This window comes from Sinohyriopsis cumingii, chromosome 1 (genome assembly GCF_028554795.1).
Source record: "Sinohyriopsis cumingii isolate HCF-2022 chromosome 1, ASM2855479v2, whole genome shotgun sequence".
NCBI classification, from domain to species: domain Eukaryota; kingdom Metazoa; phylum Mollusca; class Bivalvia; order Unionida; family Unionidae; genus Sinohyriopsis; species Sinohyriopsis cumingii.
Window position 1 is genome coordinate 114975750 of NC_142961.1, and position 19216 is coordinate 114994965.

Below are 19216 nucleotides of genomic sequence, written 5' to 3' on the forward strand. Positions count from 1 at the left end.
GTTTCTGTGGTGTAGTGGTTATCACATCTGCCTAACACGCAGAAGGTCCTGAGTTCGAGCCTCAGCAGAAACATTATATTTTGTTTGATTCTTTTGGACGTTTAATCACTGCTTTTATCACATGATAAATACGCTGGGTTGGCCACGATTCACTATTAGCCATTTCCTCTTCCGGTTTATTAGGGAATTTTATTACATAACCTTATAAAGTTCTCAAGGCATCGACACGAAATTTCTCCACAGAATAGATAAAACGGGTCAGGATTATGGACGATAAACTAGATCAAGTTTCAAATCCAGAATAACAACACTGCTATGTATCAAATGGCAAATACACACATAACATTAGTAGACAAAATTCTACACAAAATTTCAGGATCCTAAGAAAGATTTTATGATATTTTAAGATCATTTTTATAGGTATAATGTTATTTTAATCTGTCTATCTATGTATCTTTCTACGAGATTTAGGAAAGTCGTTTACACATAATCTATTCTTACGTGTTTAAGCTCGAATAAACAGTAACACAAGAAAGAGTGAAAACCACAAGCTTTGAAACAATGTAAGAATTTTTTTAACAAAATAACTGTAGTCCGATGCCTCTCTTCTCCCAAATCTGTATTGGTATGTAGTGTGACATAAGATTCGACATCTCCTGTTCAGAAAACCTGCAAATATTTCATATAGATATCTCCGTAACATACAGTAGCGAAGTAACGGAATGGGCGGGGGGGGGGGGAGGGAGGTCGCCACAGCGCCAAAGGTCTTGGGTCGCGAAAATATCTTTACATTTAGATCATCTTCCTCGCCACAGGCGTTATTTACCGTACGTACACCACTCGCAACATATCAGTACACATATCGATTGTTTCTATATACTTACAGGAATTCTCTTGGCTCTTAAATTGGTATTCATTAGCCACCATTTCACTTATCATTCCCCGAGACTTTTGAAGAACTTTAGTTTTGGAAGAATATTAAAGAATTTTATTCAATATATCTTTCCATCCAGTTCTCTAATGATTGCAGGCATCGATGTTTTTGCAAATATAACCAGGATCTGACCCATTCGGAAGTTGTAGCTTACCCAGAATCTCGCAATGTATTCATCTGGCCCAAATACAATCTAGCTTAAATTAGGTAATGGATGTCGACTCTGACTGCTCTGCTAGTCTCACTTCCGTCTCCCTTCTTAGAGATTCGGGACTCACTGAACCAGAAGTTCGGTCACTCAAAAGGATTCCTTTACGAATCATTGTCTTTCCTTAGAATCTCCTCTCTACGTTTTACCGCTAAATTACGTGTGACTTTCTCGAAGTAAACCTTATCTGCTCAGCAATCTTCCCAGGAGAACTAAATTTTCGCTTTTGGATTGATTATTTGGATTAGAGAGGCCATCGCACAATTGTTCATGTGCCTCTTGTTTATTCCTGCACGAAGGATGATAATTGTTCCTGGGGGAAGGAATGAGAGCTACATCCCCCAGGCGTTTATGTGCTAACAGAGCACTGTTAATTTTAGCCTCGGGTCGTAGGACAGTAAGTAAGTCCTTAACGACCGGAACAACGGGATTTCATGAGTGAGAATAGACCCAACACACACTCATGTTAAATAAATGGATGTCAGGCTGCTATCGACTAGTCCATGTGCCTACAAATGCAGTATGTGATGCCAGTTGAGATTGGTTGCCACTATGACGTCACATCGGGACACCTGCATTTGACGGGTCGAAATGGTTCCACAAGTCCGTCATGGAAGAGGAGGCCCAGGAAAAACAAGGGAGGAATGGTACCCGGCAGCAGGCGCAAGCACACATACCCCTGAAACGCCAGCCCGTACTTAAGTAAATTTACTCCAGTTATTTAAATGGACAATAACAATTCCAATATTGTGTTAGCCACCTGTGCAATTAGTCAAATCAATAATAGTTATTAATTTTCCTACATCATTCTATTTCAAGCTGGAATTTTGTGTACAAACTGTACGCCAAGAAACGCTCAAGAAATACCAGTCAACTAAGTCAAAATGACTAATAATATTTAGTATCACGCTTAAATGTCAAAATAATAGTGAACATGTTTTGTTGGTGGTATCGAAATGGTCAAATTAGGGTTTAAAATAGAGATATTATAAAAAGTGGTTTCCCAACCAAAATGGAAACCATGTAATTCACTTTGGCGATTTTGGCAGGTAGCTCAACCTTTTCCACATCGAGATAAAACCGGTGGTCATCAGAAGTAAGTCAGCACCTGGTTACAGCGCTGCCATCGTCAGTCAACCATAAGTCATCCGGCTCCACTCTTCAAGTCCCTAACAAACTCGTTTGAGGGTCCACCTTACCATTGGACTGCTAACATCCCAGCTGGTATTTGGCTTGCATACTGCAGAGTAAATTTCCCGTTTTAACTTCAGCAGTACTCTCCTCTATTATACAATAGAAGGAGATTCGATGATATGCAGGTATTACCGGACTTCTGTCTTTCTTCTTCCCCAATTATGTGGCTCCCTGTGTCCGCACATGCAGCATGTTTCCCATGCACCCACATACCACTCCGTCAAGATACCAGCCAGGGCTCTTATGTATACTCCCTCGTTGTCGCCAAAGTGAACTACACTCATTCTTTCAGGCAGGCGGCTTCCCCCACTGAAGCAATACAGCAGCAGTGCTCGAAAACTACGGCTACAACATAGTCATTTCAGGGCTGGTGGCTCAGTAGTCTCCATTCCAAATGGCACCTCATGGCCGAACGTGGTCGCTAGAGTCTACTGCTCACCGTTATTCACTGGTCGACGTATCCAACCCGAATGAATCAATGAATGGATATGTTAATGATGTTGGAATGAAATATATTTTCGCTTGCTAGTTAGAAGTTATGTTACGATTCGAAAATGTTATCACCCCCTCCGTCGCAATTCCGATTGGGTCTCTCTTTCACAATGTCCTTCTCGCTGTCTGTCCACGTGGGGACGGATTTAGAACAGGCCCCGGTCCCTCGAGGTTCCTCTGATCTTGGACAAAGCTTTAAAACCTGGGTGGGAAGTCGCTCGATCTAACGCCTAAGCTGATTCAATATGCCGTGTCCTCTCACTGGTCATGATAGCATTGCGTAAGAGTTTAACTCTAGCCTGCTTACTGGACATTTTTATGATTTCGATAATTCTGTTACATTATGACTTGACTTCACTTTATTTTAATTCTAGTCGTTATAACGGTAGGTATCTGGCATGGTGTATACAGTATACATATACCAGATTTTTTTACATTTACCTGGGCGAGAGAGGCCGCTCAGGGTGGCCTAGTGATTAGAGCGTGGGCAACGATTGCGGGATGTCTTGGGTTCGAGGCCCAGCCGAGTCATAACAAAGACTTGTAAAAAAGGCATGGTACTAACAGCTGACTCGCTTGGCGCTCAGCATTGATAGCATATTGTTAGGACTGGTCGGCCTGGTGTCAGGATAATGTGACTGGGTGGGACGTCATGCTACGTGTCTGCGGCATGATACCCCGATTCTATCACCATAAACTGCCACACTGCAGACATCGTAGCGATATGACTGAACAATTGTTAAAGTTAGGTTAAAAATTCAAATCACAAACACACACACCTGAGCGAGAGTCTGCGCCACGCCACTGCATCTCTTCCTGTACATTAGCCTGCTCTTACTCCTTGAAAAGAATTATCTTGACACTTTCGGTCCACCTAGGCTATTTCTGCGAGAGAAAAATATGTCTGAGGTATTAACTTCTAAGCTGTGGGATGGATTTGACAATGCTCTTGCCGTTGACCACATTTGTCCAAAACAAATATACGCGCGGACGGCACAAGGTATTATCCGAAATAGGTAAGTTAAGAATAGTTTAATCATTCCCAGATGGATTGAAATCGTGCCAAGATTGACTTTGATTTATATTCGAAATGGATTTGAAGCTAGGTATAGGCTGTTTGACCTTAGGGAATGCAGTTGTTTCTGTGGTGTAGCGGTTATCACATCTGCCTAACACGCAGAAGGTCATTGGTTCGAGCCTCACCGGAAACGTTAAGAAAAAAAAAACATTTTGTTTGTGTCGGGGTATACATTTTTCCAGGCGTTTCTCGTTTACTATCTCAGTGAAAAGTAGACGGGAAAGTCAATAATTCACTTTTAGCCATTTCCTCTATCAGATTCATAGGTACATTGTCTTATAAACTAAAATGCATCTCCATGCCTGGAATGAAATTTCTCTACAGGGTAGACAAACCGGGTCAGAACTCTGGTAGAAGAACTAGCTCGCGTTTCAAGTCGCCAAAGACGACATTGCACTGTATTAAATGAAAAATGCACAAATATCATTAGTAGACATAATTCTACACAAGATTTCATGAACGTAAGAATGTTTCCATTCTCTTTCTATCTACCTTAAGGTCGTTTCCAAATGTACACGGTTATTTTAAGATGTTTATCTATTATTCTTTCTGTCAAATGTCGGAAAGTTGTTAACATATATATTATATTCATTTCATTCCCTTATTAATTACACTTCATTCTTTCTTCTTTTGCATTTGAGTTGTGCATCTCATCTTTGTACATACTTTATTACATAGACAATAACACTCGCTAACTGGGTTGATCCGTGTTAAATAAGTCTCGTCTCAGACCAGAATCAATTTTCTTCTATTTTATAAAGAAGCATTCAGCAGTATGCCGCTTCTACCATAACTGATCTATCGCTTCTTTGCCACATATTAATTCACCTTATTTCAAGAAATCCTGCACGGGATCGGTTCGTTTTATTCGTGTTCCTAATGTAAACGAGCTAAGTAGATGAGGTAATCAAGCAGCGTCTACATGACCAAAGAACAGCAAATTTTACAATCAATTTACAAGTTACAGTGCCCATGAAACGGCAAGCAGAGGTAACTCTTTAAATTTTCATCAAATAAATTGCATAGTCTACCAATTCATAATTATTAAATTAAGTACTTCGCCAAATAAGCCAGTAATAAACAGATCATACAAACACTGAATCTGGTTGACCTCAGCGAGGACTGAAGTGTAACTGTAGTTTTAGGTCTCTCTGTCCCCAGATCTGTATTGGTATGAAGTGAGGCCTAAGATCCGATCTCACCTATTCAGAAAACCTGCAAATATTTCAGACAGATGTAAGAGGTTACAAGCATCATACCACACTTTGCTCAGCCTGCGCCAACCTTTGGAATTTGTAAAATGTGGTCTTCAGTGGCGAGTGCAATGTTCAATTCATTTTTATTGGCGGGGTGGGGGTAGGACACGAATAAGCTAGCTGCACAAAATAACATATATACCGTGTCCAAAATGCAAGATATATGTCTCTAATTAAATAAATACAACACTAAAGGAATCTATCCAATACAGACTCTACATTTTTATGATTTTAAGAATTCTGTTACGGTAAATCGTGTTTGCACTTTGGGTTAATTCTAACCGTTAGAACGGTAGGTCTCTGTTCATAGTCTATACAGTATATATGTACTAAAGATTTTATTTTAGATCAACGAGAGACTGCGCCATACCCTTTCGTCCTTTCCTGTATATTAGTCTGCTCCTTCTCCTAAAAATAGCATTCCTTTCAAACATTCGGTCCACCTCGGCAACTTCTGCGAAAGTAAAATATGCCTGCAAGTTGCCAGTGAGATTTGACAATGCACTTGCCGTTGACCACATTTTTCCGAACAAAAGATATGCGCAAGGTATTGTCTGAAATTTGTAAGTTATGAAGAAATTAATCTTTCTCAGCTAGATTGGAATTGTGTCAAGACTGAAGTTAATCAGCATTCAGAGTGGAGAAGAAGCTAGGTATAGGCTTGTTGATCAATACAGGTTCAGTTGTTTCTGTGGTGTAGTGGATATCACATCTGCCTAACACGCAGAAGGTCCTGAGTTCGAGCCTCAGCAGAATCATTATATTTTGTTTGATTCTTTTGGACGTTTAATCACTGCTTTTATCACATGGAAAATACGCTGGGTTGGCCACGATTCACTATTAGCCATTTCATCTTCCGGTTTATTAGGGAATTTTATTACATAACCTTATAAAGTTCTCAAGGCATCGACACGACACAGAATAGATAAAACGGGTCAGGATTATGGACGATAAACTAGATCAAGTTTCAAATCCAGAATAACAACACTGCTATGTATCAAATGGCAAATACACACATAACATTAGTAGACAAAATTCTACACAAAATTTCAGGATCCTAAGAAAGATTTTATGATATTTTAAGATCATTTTTATAGGTATAATGTTATTTTAATCTGTCTATCTATGTATCTTTCTACGAGATTTAGGAAAGTCGTTTACACATAATCTATTCTTACGTGTTTAAGCTCGAATAAACAGTAACACAAGAAAGAGTGAAAACCACAAGCTTTGAAACAATGTAAGAATTTTTTTAACAAAATAACTGTAGTCCGATGCCTCTCTTCTCCCAAATCTGTATTGGTATGTAGTGTGACATAAGATTCGACATCTCCTGTTCAGAAAACCTGCAAATATTTCATATAGATATCTCCGTAACATACAGTAGCGAAGTAACGGAATGGGCGGGGGGGGGGGGGAGGGAGGTCGCCACAGCGCCAAAGGTCTTGGGTCGCGAAAATACGCCACAGACGACATTGCAATGTATTAAATGAAAAATGCACAAATATCATTAGTAGACATAATTCTACACAAGATTTCATGAACGTAAGAATGTTTCCATTCTCTTTCTATCTACCTTAAGGTCGTTTCCAAATGTACACGGTTATTTTAAGATGTTTATCTATTATTCTTTCTGTCAAATGTCGGAAAGTTGTTAACATATATATTATATTCATTTCATTCCCTTATTAATTCCACTTCATTCTTTCTTCTTTTGCATTTGAGTTGTGCATCTCATCTTTGTACATACTTTATTACATAGACAATAACACTCGCTAACTGGGTTGATCCGTGTTAAATAAGTCTCGTCTCAGACCAGAATCAATTTTCTTCTATTTTATAAAGAAGCATTCAGCAGTATGCCGCTTCTACCATAACTGATCTATCGCTTCTTTGCCACATATTAATTCACCTTATTTCAAGAAATCCTGCACGGGATCGGTTCGTTTTATTCGTGTTCCTAATGTAAACGAGCTAAGTAGATGAGGTAATCAAGCAGCGTCTACATGACCAAAGAACAGCAAATTTTACAATCAATTTACAAGTTACAGTGCCCATGAAACGGCAAGCAGAGGTAACTCTTTAAATTTTCATAAAATAAATTGCATAGTCTACCAATTCATAATTATTAAAATAAGTACTTCACCAAATAAGCCAGTAGTAAACAGATCATACAAACACTGAATCTGGTTGACCTCAACGAGGACTGAAGTGTAACTGTAGTTTTAGGTCTCTCTGTCCCCAGATCTGTATTGGTATGAAGTGAGGCCTAAGATCCGATCTCACCTATTCAGAAAACCTACAAATATTTCAGACAGATGTAAGAGTTCGAGCCTCAGCAGAAACATTATATTTTGTTTGATTCTTTTGGACGTTTAATCACTGCTTTTATCACATGATAAATACGCTGGGTTGGCCACGATTCACTATTAGCCATTTCCTCTTCCGGTTTATTAGGGAATTTTATTACATAACCTTATAAAGTTCTCAAGGCATCGACACGAAATTTCTCCACAGAATAGATAAAACGGGTCAGGATTATGGACGATAAACTAGATCAAGTTTCAAATCCAGAATAACAACACTGCTATGTATCAAATGGCAAATACACACATAACATTAGTAGACAAAATTCTACACAAAATTTCAGGATCCTAAGAAAGATTTTATGATATTTTAAGATCATTTTTATAGGTATAATGTTATTTTAATCTGTCTATCTATGTATCTTTCTACGAGATTTAGGAAAGTCGTTTACACATAATCTATTCTTACGTGTTTAAGCTCGAATAAACAGTAACACAAGAAAGAGTGAAAACCACAAGCTTTGAAACAATGTAAGAATTTTTTTAACAAAATAACTGTAGTCCGATGCCTCTCTTCTCCCAAATCTGTATTGGTATGTAGTGTGACATAAGATTCGACATCTCCTGTTCAGAAAACCTGCAAATATTTCATATAGATATCTCCGTAACATACAGTAGCGAAGTAACGGAATGGGCGGGGGGGGGGGGAGGGAGGTCGCCACAGCGCCAAAGGTCTTGGGTCGCGAAAATATCTTTACATTTAGATCATCTTCCTCGCCCCAGGCGTTATTTACCGTACGTACACCACTCGCAACATATCAGTACACATATCGATTGTTTCTATATACTTACAGGAATTCTCTTGGCTCTTAAATTGGTATTCATTAGCCACCATTTCACTTATCATTCCCCGAGACTTTTGAAGAACTTTAGTTTTGGAAGAATATTAAAGAATTTTATTCAATATATCTTTCCATCCAGTTCTCTAATGATTGCAGGCATCGATGTTTTTGCAAATATAACCAGGATCTGACCCATTCGGAAGTTGTAGCTTACCCAGAATCTCGCAATGTATTCATCTGGCCCAAATACAATCTAGCTTAAATTAGGTAATGGATGTCGACTCTGACTGTTCTGCTAGTCTCACTTCCGTCTCCCTTCTTAGAGATTCGGGACTCACTGAACCAGAAGTTCGGTCACTCAAAAGGATTCCTTTACGAATCATTGTCTTTCCTTAGAATCTCCTCTCTACGTTTTACCGCTAAATTACGTGTGACTTTCTCGAAGTAAACCTTATCTGCTCAGCAATCTTCCCAGGAGAACTAAATTTTCGCTTTTGGATTGATTATTTGGATTAGAGAGGCCATCGCACAATTGTTCATGTGCCTCTTGTTTATTCCTGCACGAAGGATGATAATTGTTCCTGGGGGAAGGAATGAGAGCTACATCCCCCAGGCGTTTATGTGCTAACAGAGCACTGTTAATTTTAGCCTCGGGTCGTAGGACAGTAAGTAAGTCCTTAACGACCGGAACAACGGGATTTCATGAGTGAGAATAGACCCAACACACACTCATGTTAAATAAATGGATGTCAGGCTGCTATCGACTAGTCCATGTGCCTACAAAAGCAGTATGTGATGCCAGTTGAGATTGGTTGCCACTATGACGTCACATCGGGACACCTGCATTTGACGGGTCGAAATGGTTCCACAAGTCCGTCATGGAAGAGGAGGTCCAGGAGAAACAAGGGAGGAATGGTACCCGGCAGCAGGCGCAAACACACATACCCCTGAAACGCCAGCCCGTACTTAAGTAAATTTACTCCAGTTATTTAAATGGACAATAACAATTCCAATATTGTGTTAGCCACCTGTGCAATTAGTCAAATCAATAATAGTTATTAATTTTCCTACATCATTCTATTTCAAGCTGGAATTTTGTGTACAAACTGTACGTCAAGAAACGCTAAAGAAATACCAGTCAACTAAGTCAAGATGACTAATAATATTTAGTATCACGCTTAAATGTCAAAATAATAGTGAACATGTTTTGTTGGTGGTATCGAAATGGTCAAATTAGGGTTTAAAATAGAGATATTATAAAAAGTGGTTTCCCAACCAAAATGGAAACCATGTAATTCACTTTGGCAATTTTGGCAGGTAGCTCAACCTTTTCCACATCGAGATAAAACCGGTGGTCATCAGAAGTAAGTCAGCACCTGGTTACAGCGCTGCCATCGTCAGTCAACCATAAGTCATCCGGCTCCACTCTTCAAGTCCCTAACAAACTCGTTTGAGGGTCCACCTTACCATTGGACTGCTAACATCCCAGCTGGTATTTGGCTTGCATACTGCAGAGTAAATTTCCCGTTTTAACTTCAGCAGTACTCTCCTCTATTATACAATAGAAGGAGATTCGATGATATGCAGGTATTACCGGACTTCTGTCTTTCTTCTTCCCCAATTATGTGCCTCCCTGTGTCCGCACATGCAGCATGTTTCCCATGCACCCACATACCACTCCGTCAAGATACCAGCCAGGGCTCTTATGTATACTCCCTCGTTGTCGCCAAAGTGAACTACACTCATTCTTTCAGGCAGGCGGCTTCCCCCACTGAAGCAATACAGCAGCAGTGCTCGAAAACTACGGCTACAACATAGTCATTTCAGGGCTGGTGGCTCAGTAGTCTCCATTCCAAATGGCAGTTCATGGCCGAACGTGGTCGCTAGAGTCTACTGCTCACCGTTGTTCACTGGTCGACGTATCCAACCCGAATGGATCAATGAATGGATATGTTAATGATGTTGGAATGAAATATATTTTCGCTTGCTAGTTAGAAGTTATGTTACGATTCGAAAATGTTATCACCCCCTCCGTCGCAATTCCGATTGGGTCTCTCTTTCACAATGTCCTTCTCGCTGTCTGTCCACGTGGGGACGGATTTAGAACACGCCCCGGTCCCTCGAGGTTCCTCTGATCTTGGACAAAGCTTTAAAACCAGGGTGGGAAGTCGCTCGATCTAACGCCTAAGCTGATTCAAGATGCCGTGTCCTCTCACTGGTCATGATAGCATTGCGTAAGAGTTTAACTCTAGCCTGCTTACTGGACATTTTTATGATTTCGATAATTCTGTTACATTATGACTTGACTTCACTTTATTTTAATTCTAGTCGTTATAACGGTAGGTATCTGGCATGGTGTATACAGTATACATATACCAGATTTTTTTACATTTACCTGGGCGAGAGAGGCCGCTCAGGGTGGCCTAGTGATTAGAGCGTGGGCAACGATTGCGGGATGTCTCGGGTTCGAGGCCCAGCCGAGTCATAACAAAGACTTGTAAAAAAAACATGGTACTAACAGCTGACTCGCTTGGCGCTCAGCATTAATAGGATATTGTTGGGACTGGTCGGCCTGGTGTCAGGATAATGTGACTGGGTGGGACATCATGCTACGTGTCTGCGGCATGATACCCCGATTCTATCACCATAAACTGCCACACTGCAGATATCGTAGCGATATGACTGAACAATTGTTAAAGTTAGGTTAAAAATTCAAATCACAAACACACACACCTGAGCGAGAGTCTGCGCCACACCACTGCATCTCCTCCTGTCCATGTAAGAAATTTTCTTCCTCCTTGAAAAGAATTATCTTGACACTTTCGGTCCACCTAGGCTATTTCTTCGAGAGAAAAATATGTCTGAGGTATAAATTTCTAAGCTGTGGGATGGATTTGATAATGCACTTACCGTTGACCACATTTGTCCAAAACAAATATACGCGCGGACGGCACAAGGTATTATCCGAAATAGGTAAGTTAAGAATAGTTTAATCATTCCCAGATGGATTGAAATCGTGCCAAGATTGACTTTGATTTATATTCGAAATGGATTTGAAGCTAGGTATAGGCTGTTTGACCTTAGGGAATGCAGTTGTTTCTGTGGTGTAGCGGTTATCACATCTGCCTAACACGCAGAAGGTCATTGGTTCGAGCCTCACCGGAAACGTTAAGAAAAAAAAAAACATTTTGTTTGTGTCGGGGTATACATTTTTCCAGGCGTTTCTCGTTTACTATCTCAGTGAAAAGTAGACGGGAAAGTCAATAATTCACTTTTAGCCATTTCCTCTATCAGATTCATAGGTACATTGTCTTATAAACTAAAATGCATCTCCATGCCTGGAATGAAATTTCTCTACAGGGTAGACAAACCGGGTCAGAACTCTGGTAGAAGAACTAGCTCGCGTTTCAAGTCGCCAAAGACGACATTGCAATGTATTAAATGAAAAATGCACAAATATCATTAGTAGTATACATATACCAGATTCTACACACAAGATTTCATGAACGTAAGAATGTTTCCATTCTCTTTCTATCTACCTTAAGGTCGTTTCCAAATGTACACGGTTATTTTAAGATGTTTATCTATTATTCTTTCTGTCAAATGTCGGAAAGTTGTTAACATATATATTATATTCATTTTATTCCCTTATTAATTACACTTCATTCTTTCTTCTTTTGCATTTGAGTTGTGCATCTCATCTTTGTACATACTTTATTACATAGACAATAACACTCGCTAACTGGGTTGATCCGTGTTAAATAAGTCTCGTCTCAGACCAGAATCAATTTTCTTCTATTTTATAAAGAAGCATTCAGCAGTATGCCGCTTCTACCATAACTGATCTATCGCTCCTTTGCCACATATTAATTCACCTTATTTCAAGAAATCCTGCACGGAATCGGCTCGTTTTATTCGTGTTCCTAATGTAAACGAGCTAAGTAGATGAGGTAATCAAGCAGCGTCTACATGACCAAAGAACAGTAAATTTTACAATCAATTTACAAGTTACAGTGCCCATGAAACGGCAAGCAGAGGTAACTCTTTAAATTTTCATAAAATAAATTGCATAGTCTACCAATTCATAATTATTAAAATAAGTACTTCACCAAATAAGCCAGTAGTAAACAAATCATACAAACATTGAATCTGGTTAACCTCAGCGAGGACTGAAGTGTAACTGTAGTTTTAGGTCTCTCTGTCCCCATATCTGTATTGGTATGAAGTGAGGCCTAAGATCCGATCTCACCTATTCAGAAAATCTGCAAATATTTCAGACAGATGTAAGAGGTTACAAGCATCATACCACACTTTGCTCAGCCTGCGCCAACCTTTGGAATTTGTAAAATGTAGTCTTCAGTGGCGAGTGCAATGTTCAATTCATTTTTATTGGCGGGGTGGGGGTAGGACACGAATAAGCTAGCTGCACAAAATAACATATATACCGTGTCCAAAATGCAAGATATATGTCTCTAATTAAATAAATACAACACTAAAGGAATCTATCCAATACAGACTCTACATTTTTATGATTTTAAGAATTCTGTTACGGTAAATCGTGTTTGCACTTTGGATTAATTCTAACCGTTAGAACGGTAGGTCTCTGTTCATAGTCTATACAGTATATATGTACTAAAGATTTTATTTTAGATCAACGAGAGACAGCGCCATACCCTTTCGTCCTATCCTGTATATTAGTCTGCTCCTTCTCCTAAAAATAGCATTCCTTTCACACATTCGGTCCACCTCGGCAACTTCTGCGAAAGTAAAATATGCCTCCAAGTTGCCAGTGAGATTTGACAATGCACTTGCCGTTGACCACATTTTTCCGAACAAAAGATATGCGCAAGGTATTGTCTGAAATTTGTAAGTTATGAAGAAATTAATCTTTCTCAGCTAGATTGGAATTGTGTCAAGACTGAAGTTAATCAGCATTCAGAGTGGAGAAGAAGCTAGGTATAGGCTCGTTGATCAATACAGGTTCAGTTGTTTCTGTGGTGTAGTGGTTATCACATCTGCCTAACACGCAGAAGGTCCTGAGTTCGAGCCTCAGCAGAAATATTATATTTTGTTTGATTCTTTTGGACGTTTAATCACTGCTTTCATCACATGAAAAATACGCTGGGTTGGCCACGATTCACTATTAGCCATTTCCTCTTCCGGTTTATTAGGGAATTTTATTACATAACCTTATAAAGTTCTCAAGGCATCGACACGAAATTTCTCCACAGAATAGATAAAACGGGTCAGGATTATGGACGATAAACTAGATCAAGTTTCAAATCCAGAATAACAACACTGCTATGTATCAAATGGCAAATACACACATAACATTAGTAGACAAAATTCTACACAAAATTTCAGGATCCTAAGAAAGATTTTATGATATTTTAAGATCATTTTTATAGGTATAATGTTATTTTAATCTGTCTATCTATGTATCTTTCTACGAGATTTAGGAAAGTCGTTTACACATAATCTATTCTTACGTGTTTAAGCTCGAATAAACAGTAACACAAGAAAGAGTGAAAACCACAAGCTTTGAAACAATGTAAGAATTTTTTTAATAAAATAACTGTAGTCCGATGCCTCTCTTCTCCCAAATCTGTATTGGTATGTAGTGTGACATAAGATTCGACGTCTCCTGTTCAGAAAACCTGCAAATATTTCATATAGATATCTCCGTAACATACAGTAGCGAAGTAACGGAATGGGCGGGGGGGGGGGGAGGTCGCCACAGCGCCAAAGGTCTTGGGTCGCGAAAATATCTTTACATTTAGATCATCTTCCTCGCCCCAGGCGTTATTTACCGTACGTACACCACTCGCAACATATCAGTACACATATCGATTGTTTCTATATACTTACAGGAATTCTCTTGGCTGTTAAATTGGTATTCATTAGTCACCGTTTCACTTATCATTCCCCGAGACTTTTGAAGAACTTTAGTTTTTTAAGAATATTAAAGAGTTTTATTCAATATATCTTTCCATCCAGTTCTCTAATGATTGCAGGCATCGATGTTTTTGCAAATATAACCAGGATCTGACCCATTCGGAAGTTGTAGCTTACCCAGAATCTCGCAATGTATTCATCTGGCCCAAATACAATCTAGCTTAAATTAGGTAATGGATGTCGACTCTGACTGTTCTGCTAGTCTCACTTCCGTCTCCCTTCTTAGAGATTCGGGACTCACTGAACCAGAAGTTCGGTCACTCAAAAGGATTCCTTTACGAATCATTGTCTTTCCTTAGAATCTCCGCTCCACGTTTTACCGTTAAATTACGTGTGACTTTCTCGAAGTAAACCTTATCTGCTCAGCAATCTTCCCAGGAGAACTAAATTTTCGCTTTTTGATTGATTATTTGGATTAGAGAGGCCATCGCACAATTGTTCATGTGCCTCTTGTTTATTCTGCACGAAGGATGATAATTGTTCCTGGGGGAAGGAATGAGAGCTACATCCCCCATTCGTTTATGTGCTAACAGGGCACTGTTAATTTTAGCCTCGGGTCGTAGGACAGTAAGTAAGTCCTTAACGACCGGAACAACGGGATTTCATGAGTGAGAATAGACCCAACACACACTCATGTTAAATAAATGGATGTCAGGCTGCTATCGACTAGTCCATGTGCCTACAAAAGCAGTATGTGACGCCAGTTGAGATTGGTTGCCACTATGACGTCACATCGGGACACCTGCATTTGACGGGTCGAAATGGTTCTACAAGTCCGTCATGGAAGAGGAGGTCCAGGAGAAACAAGGGAGGAATGGTACCCGGCAGCAGGCGCAAACGCACATACCCCTGAAACTCCAGCCCGTACTTAACTAAATTTACTCCAGTTATTTAAATGGACAATAACAATTCCAATATTGTGTTAGCCACCTGTGCAATTAGTCAAATCAATAATAGTTATTAATTTTCCTACATCATTCTATTTCAAGCTGGAATTTTGTGTACAAACTGTACGTCAAGAAACGCTAAAGAAATACCAGTCAACTAAGTCAAAATGACTAATAATATTTAGTATCACGCTTAAATGTCAAAATAATAGTGAACATGTTTTGTTGGTGGTATCGAAATGGTCAAATTAGGGTTTAAAATAGAGATATTATAAAAAGTGGTTTCCCAACCAAAATGGAAACCATGTAATTCACTTTGGCAATTTTGGCAGGTAGCTCAACCTTTTCCACATCGAGATAAAACCGGTGGTCATCAGAAGTAAGTCAGCACCTGGTTACAGCGCTGCCATCGTCAGTCAACCATAAGTCATCCGGCTCCACTCTTCAAGTCCCTAACAAACTCGTTTGAGGGTCCACCTTACCATTGGACTGCTAACATCCCAGCTGGTATTTGGCTTGCATACTGCAGAGTAAATTTCCCGTTTTAACTTCAGCAGTACTCTCCTCTATTATACAATAGAAGGAGATTCGATGATATGCAGGTATTACCGGACTTCTGTCTTTCTTCTTCCCCAATTATGTGGCTCCCTGTGTCCGCACATGCAGCATGTTTCCCATGCACCCACATACCACTCCGTCAAGATACCAGCCAGGGCTCTTATGTATACTCCCTCGTTGTCGCCAAAGTGAACTACTCTCATTCTTTCAGGCAGGCGGCTTCCCCCACTGAAGCAATACAGCAGCAGTGCTCGAAAACTACGGCTACAACATAGTCATTTCAGGGCTGGTGGCTCAGTAGTCTCCATTCCAAATGGCAGTTCATGGCCGAACGTGGTCGCTAGAGTCTACTGCTCACCGTTGTTCACTGGTCGACGTATCCAACCCGAATGAATCAATGAATGGATATGTTAATGATGTTGGAATGAAATATATTTTCGCTTGCTAGTTAGAAGTTATGATACGATTCGAAAATGTTATCACCCCCTCCGTCGCAATTCCGATTGGGTCTCTCTTTCACAATGTCCTTCTCGCTGTCTGTCCACGTGGGGACGGATTTAGAACACGCCCCGGTCCCTCGAGGTTCCTCTGATCTTGGACAAAGCTTTAAAACCTGGGTGGGAAGTCGCTCGATGTAACGCCTAAGCTGATTCAAGATGCCGTGTCCTCTCACTGGTCATGATAGCATTGCGTAAGAGTTTAACTCTAGCTTGCTTACTGGACATTTTTATGATTTCGATAATTCTGTTACATTATGACTTGACTTCACTTTATTTTAATTCTAGTCGTTATAACGGTAGGTATCTGGCATGGTGTATACAGTATACATATACCAGATTTTTTTACATTTACCTGGGCGAGAGAGGCCGCTCAGGGTGGCCTAGTGATTAGAGCGTGGGCAACGATTGCGGGATGTCTTGGGTTCGAGGCCCAGCCGAGTCATAACAAAGACTTGTAAAAAAAACATGGTACTAACAGCTGACTCGCTTGGCGCTCAGCATTGATAGCATATTGTTAGGACTGGTCGGCCTGGTGTCAGGATAATGTGACTGGGTGGGACGTCATGCTACGTGTCTGCGGCATGATACCCCGATTCTATCACCATAAACTGCCACACTGCAGACATCGTAGCGATATGACTGAACAATTGTTAAAGTTAGGTTAAAAATTCAAATCACAAACACACACACCTGAGCGAGAGTCTGCGCCACGCCACTGCATCTCTTCCTGTACATTAGCCTGCTCTTACTCCTTGAAAAGAATTATCTTGACACTTTCGGTCCACCTATTCAATTTCTGCGAGAGAAAAATATGTCTGAGGTATTAACTTCTAAGCTGTGGGATGGATTTGACAATGCTCTTGCCGTTGACCACATTTGTCCAAAACAAATATACGCGCGGACGGCACAAGGTATTATCCGAAATAGGTAAGTTAAGAATAGTTTAATCATTCCCAGATGGATTGAAATCGTGCCAAGATTGACTTTGATTTATATTCGAAATGGATTTGAAGCTAGGTATAGGCTGTTTGACCTTAGGGAATGCAGTTGTTTCTGTGGTGTAGCGGTTATCACATCTGCCTAACACGCAGAAGGTCATTGGTTCGAGCCTCACCGGAAACGTTAAGAAAAAAAAAACATTTTGTTTGTGTCGGGGTATACATTTTTCCAGGCGTTTCTCGTTTACTATCTCAGTGAAAAGTAGACGGGAAAGTCAATAATTCACTTTTAGCCATTTCCTCTATCAGATTCATAGGTACATTGTCTTATAAACTAAAATGCATCTCCATGCCTGGAATGAAATTTCTCTACAGGGTAGACAAACCGGGTCAGAACTCTGGTAGAAGAACTAGCTCGCGTTTCAAGTCGCCAAAGACGACATTGCAATGTATTAAATGAAAAATGCACAAATATCATTAGTAGACATAATTCTACACAAGATTTCATGAACGTAAGAATGTTTCCATTCTCTTTCTATCTACCTTAAGGTCGTTTCCAAATGTACACGGTTATTTTAAGATGTTTATCTATTATTCTTTCTGTCAAATGTCGGAAAGTTGTTAACATATATATTATATTCATTTCATTCCCTTATTAATTACACTTCATTCTTTCTTCTTTTGCATTTGAGTTGTGCATCTCATCTTTGTACATACTTTATTACATAGACAATAACACTCGCTAACTGGGTTGATCCGTGTTAAATAAGTCTCGTCTCAGACCAGAATCAATTTTCTTCTATTTTATAAAGAAGCATTCAGCAGTATGCCGCTTCTACCATAACTGATCTATCGCTTCTTTGCCACATATTAATTCACCTTATTTCAAGAAATCCTGCACGGGATCGGTTCGTTTTATTCGTGTTCCTAATGTAAACGAGCTAAGTAGATGAGGTAATCAAGCAGCGTCTACATGACCAAAGAACAGCAAATTTTACAATCAATTTACAAGTTACAGTGCCCATGAAACGGCAAGCAGAGGTAACTCTTTAAATTTTCATAAAATAAATTGCATAGTCTACCAATTCATAATTATTAAAATAAGTACTTCACCAAATAAGCCAGTAGTAAACAGATCATACAAACACTGAATCTGGTTGACCTCAGCGAGGACTGAAGTGTAACTGTAGTTTTAGGTCTCTCTGTCCCCAGATCTGTATTGGTATGAAGTGAGGCCTAAGATCCGATCTCACCTATTCAGAAAACCTGCAAATATTTCAGACAGATGTAAGAGGTTACAAGCATCATACCACACTTTGCTCAGCCTGCGCCAACCTTTGGAATTTGTAAAATGTAGTCTTCAGTGGCGAGTGCAATGTTCAATTCATTTTTATTGGCGGGGGGGGGGGGGTAGGACACGAATAAGCTAGCTGCACAAAATAACATATATACCGTGTCCAAAATGCAAGATATATGTCTCTAATTAAATAAATACAACACTAAAGGAATCTATCCAATACAGACTCTACATTTTTATGATTTTAAGAATTCTGTTACGGTAAATCGTGTTTGCACTTTGGATTAATTCTAACCGTTAGAACGGTAGGTCTCTGTTCATAGTCTATACAGTATATATGTACTAAAGATTTTATTTTAGATCAACGAGAGACTGCGCCATACCCTTTCGTCCTTTCCTGTATATTAGTCTGCTCCTTCTCCTAAAAATAGCATTCCTTTCACACATTCGGTCCACCTCGGCAACTTCTGCGAAAGTAAAATATGCCTCCAAGTTGCCAGTGAGATTTGACAATGCACTTGCCGTTGACCACATTTTTCCGAACAAAAGATATGCGCAAGGTATTGTCTGAAATTTGTAAGTTATGAAGAAATTAATCTTTCTCAGCTAGATTGGAATTGTGTCAAGACTGAAGTTAATCAGCATTCAGAGTGGAGAAGAAGCTAGGTATAGGCTCGTTGATCAATACAGGTTCAGTTGTTTCTGTGGTGTAGTGGTTATCACATCTGCCTAACACGCAGAAGGTCCTGAGTTCGAGCCTCAGCAGAAACA

The 19216-nt window shown here is 39.7% G+C and overlaps 4 non-coding genes across 4 annotated transcripts; all 4 read left to right on the forward strand.

Annotated features, from left to right (window-relative positions):
- Positions 1-73, forward strand: Trnav-aac (transfer RNA valine (anticodon AAC)). Its single transcript has one exon. It is a non-coding gene; the product is annotated as a tRNA-Val (tRNA).
- Positions 74-5847: 5774 nt separating this feature from the next.
- On the forward strand, positions 5848-5920 carry Trnav-aac (transfer RNA valine (anticodon AAC)). The gene has a single exon. It is a non-coding gene; the product is annotated as a tRNA-Val (tRNA).
- A 7378-nt stretch (positions 5921-13298) lies between these two features.
- On the forward strand, positions 13299-13371 carry Trnav-aac (transfer RNA valine (anticodon AAC)). The gene has a single exon. It is a non-coding gene; the product is annotated as a tRNA-Val (tRNA).
- Positions 13372-19143: 5772 nt separating this feature from the next.
- Trnav-aac (transfer RNA valine (anticodon AAC)) lies at positions 19144-19216 on the forward strand. Its single transcript has one exon. It is a non-coding gene; the product is annotated as a tRNA-Val (tRNA).